General features: G+C 37.3%; 1 long non-coding RNA gene across 1 annotated transcript; it reads right to left on the bottom strand.

Annotated features, from left to right (window-relative positions):
- Positions 1-1,055: 1,055 nt before the first annotated feature.
- Positions 1,056-1,527, bottom strand: LOC125178197. The gene is made up of 3 exons (XR_007156820.1): positions 1,503-1,527; positions 1,294-1,389; positions 1,056-1,180 (listed from the first exon to the last, which is right to left on the bottom strand). It is a non-coding gene; the product is annotated as an uncharacterized LOC125178197 (long non-coding RNA).
- Between the last annotated feature and the right edge of the window lie 2,467 nt (positions 1,528-3,994).

The raw sequence follows: 3,994 nt of genomic DNA, 5'->3' as shown, positions 1-3,994 counted from the left end.
TTACCCGTAGTTATGGTATCGGGCCACAAGCTATTACAAGCTCTCCCGTTAACTTTCCACAGCTCACCGTGTAAATGAATAAAACACACATTTGAATATTTTATCTTAAGAACCCTGATGATTAATGGCTTTGGTTGTTAAAATTACAACATTCTTTCGTATTTGATTTTCTACTATGAGTTTCATTCATGTAGTAATCATGACTGCCTGGGCTTCAATTTTGAAGGGTCTGCATGGAAGTCAATGTGGCGAATGGTATACATATATAGGGCTTGCTATACAATGGAATAAACCCAGGTTCTATATAAGACGGCGATGGTTTAGAATGGTTTATTTACACATGACGGACAATGAAGTACAGACACTCATATGAATGACGAGAATGATGTAACCCAGAGTTGCTGCCCAGCGACTCTCCTAATGAAATGCAGAGATTATTTGAACAGCTCGTCATACTCTAAAAAAAATAGAAAAAAGTTGAAAAGCTCTAAATTAGAATGCAAGAAGCCTGCCATTACAGGTTGATGACTGCGTGGGTTGTCCTCAACCTTCCCGTGACCTCCATATTGTTGGTTAATGTTTATGAATATAAAATTACTCGCTTTAGGAAATTCCTTGCATTGACATAACAGCTGCGCTGAACTCTTAGCCGTGATTTGCGATACTTTGGTGCGAGTCTAAACTTTAAGGCGTTGCACGCGAGAAAGCGTGGACTTTGTAATTGTGCGCCACTGAAATACAATCTTTAAGGAAATTTAAAATGTGATAAATTAAAAAGCGTATTCTTATGCACGCCAGCTATTGGATACACGATATCTGAGTCATAACAGACCACGTGGCTTCTATATTATCGTAATGAGATGGACAAAAGGCGTAGCGCTCAATCTTGGTTTTCTTCCCCCGTTCACTTACCCTATCGCCGTTCAAGTAATATTTGGGATCAAAAATATTTAAACCTAAGGAATTTGCAACAACTGCTAGGCTTAATACAAAAAACGATAAACAGATTGAACTTTTATTGAGGAACTTGATCCCATAGATGACTGGTCCCGCAAGCTTGAGGAATCAAGACGCATTTTCAGAAATTAGGAAGGAACCAAGTCCCAAAAAATAACGCTTGCTAGCTGGTTCATACAGGCTCGCCGACGTTACACAGACGAACAAGCCCGGCCCAACATAACTGTGGAATCGAGAAATAACCTTCAAATATATAATTAAGTAAAACCGTATAATTAGTTCAATGTTTCAACAAGATTCAATAAATTCGCACATGGAAGCAATAAATTTACCAACCCAGAACATCCAGAAGGATCTTTAAATTCTAAGCCAGGTGCAGATGACGGTTCCAAAAAGATCGCAAATACGTATCCCACCAGACTCGCAGTTATTCTATTAAACAAAAAAAAGGTATGGCTGTAAAATAAATGGTAACGATAACATACACTCAGTACGAGCCTAAATGTATGTCGCACTATGTCAGAATAGCATCAGCCCGCACCAACCTTAAAATCTTTTGCCAGCAAGCGGACTTGGCTCTAATTTTAAGAGGCAATTTAAGAAGCCATATTAAGGGAAATAATGAAAGTAGAAGAAAGAGAGGGCAGACTCCAAAATCAAAAAGTAAATTAAGCTTAGGAAAGCATCAAGCTTTCCCCAATAGGTTATGAATAAATATTAAAGTTATTACAGTAAAAGCCGAAGCTCAAAGTTAAGGTGGTCGAGTCACAAGAAAAGGCCAAGCCCAAATTTAGCACTGGAGTCCGCCCTTTCCTAGCCAAAGAAAGCGCGAACATGCATTATTAACGTAAATAAATAAAAGGAAAAACAAAGAGTGATCACTCAAAATAATATATAGCAATTAAGAAGGAATGGCGTTATACACTCCTAACGGAGCAACATTAATGTGATGTTTACACCACCATGCACGTCTTACAGCCAACCTTTACTATTTACAAATTCAAACCCACCAAAAGGTATGAAGCAAACGAACAAATTTATATCCTAAGGAATGTGGAAATTTTTAACACAACGTCTAGTTGTTGATAGATTTCGTCGAGTCCGACCCGTACCTACTGAACACTAGGTAAGAAATTATCGTTGTCAGGGGTAATTGTATCTAACTGAACTATTCTTACATAATAGCCATGAAAAGACACATCATATCAATTCACGTTTACACATGTTTGCACGAAAATTTTCGCTCATATACTTCATTTTATTCCAGGAAAACATTATTTAGGATAATATTTCTTTGATGATTATGTAGATCTACGGGGAATAACATATATATGCGAGAACTCGAGATTGTGCCATGAGGCTTCCACGTATTTGTGCTTGCAGGTACGAACTTATCAAGTTTCAACATGTTAACAATTTATGATTTAGGATAAACATTTATCATGCAGCAAGAAACTTGCAAAATTAAGATTATATAATAAAAATAACACACGTTTATGTTAATCTAGCTGAATTTTGTCCCAAAGATACGCAGTTTTTTTTTCGTTAATAAAAAATTCGTCAGCGATCACTGACAAATTATAAAGCACATTTAAAGTCGCAAGGGAGTTCAGCTGCACTGGGAAATAAAATTTATTATCCGCACAGCTAGCAACCAAAATTATTTTTTTATTGTTATTTACCTTCTTCTGTGACTATCCATGAGGAATGCATAGTCGTGATTCTTGTTGCTTGTGTTTAAGTTGGTATTCACGTAAGGACGCTGGAAATATTGCTGGCATATTGTCCTGAGAGCGCCGTTGATGTCCCGGCACTCGTCGCGCGTGAAGCATTTGGTGCACATCATAAACTGGCCGTCATGAAGGAGGCTTTAAACGAAACAGGTGCGTTCTCATTCATCAAAAGATTGGTGTTCATAAACAAGCTTTGAAGTTGTAGAGCTAATTTGTCCAGCCCGTCGTAAAACTGTATTGAAGTAGAACGCAGCAAGCCCACCATTACTGGTTGATGGTTGGCTGGGTTATCCGCAACCTCACTTTGACGCCTAGACTGTTGATATCAATTGGTAATTATGATATTGCTTCCTTGTAAACGAAAGCTGCCAATTAAAGATGCACGACAGTTTTAGGTTGCAATATTTCGAGTTTACTTCTCAAAAAAAAAACATTTACTTCCTTATTACATAAAAATTTGGGATCATGAAAGATTAAAATTGCTCATTTAATAAATTTGTAAGAAGTAGGCATGCTAGCAGAGCGGTAGAATTCTTTTCCTCACTAAATCGTGCCAAACGACCTGTTCGCTACGCTAGGGCTTATAAACCAGTTGCGCATTTTTCATGGCGACAAAATTAAGTAGCGCCCCTCCAAGAAGGGTGAAGGTCTGGAGACTACATTACGTAATGTATTTTAGATATACAAATGAATGAAATAACTGGAGTTTCTCCATGTTTCAACGTTCAAGGTCAGTTTTGATAGTATAAATATGTAAATAATCTATATTGAGTGGTAGTTCCCCAATATTTGACAATTCATAACGATACTTGAGGCAATTGCACTGATAACTTTATAAAACCAAGGCTAATTGGTAACTCCTTTAAATTATAGAGAACAGGCAAATGTGCTAAAAAATGAGTTACGGGGTAACTGGAGGAAATATTGCTACATGGACGCTATACATGTGTGAGGAGCGTATCATTGCGAATTACAAAATGAACACGTGCTCCAGCGAACACCTAATAGCTAGATGAGTCCTATTTGACATTGACTGCCCCTCCTGAAAAATTTACACCGATACTCAGAAGCTTTCACCTTGCCGACAATAATCGGGGGCTTTAGGTCGCACTTCCTGAGTACCATCTCCCCAGCAAATGGAAATAATTTCAAGATAAGATTTAAAAACTCTAGTGTCGTCAATATTTCTTGATTTATATATTATATTGTTAAAGAGATTCAATATCATTTATGATATTCAACTCTAATTATATTCCTGCAAATCTTTCGAAAAACGTTGTATGCCTTGACCAAGTTTCGCTTAA

Source organism: Hyalella azteca, unplaced genomic scaffold, assembly GCF_000764305.2.
Source record: "Hyalella azteca isolate HAZT.00-mixed unplaced genomic scaffold, Hazt_2.0.2 contig7769, whole genome shotgun sequence".
In the NCBI taxonomy this organism is placed as follows: Eukaryota; Metazoa; Arthropoda; class Malacostraca; order Amphipoda; family Hyalellidae; genus Hyalella; species Hyalella azteca.
The sequence above is the reverse complement of the archived record's forward strand: the minus strand, read 5'-3'. Positions and strand labels throughout refer to the sequence as shown.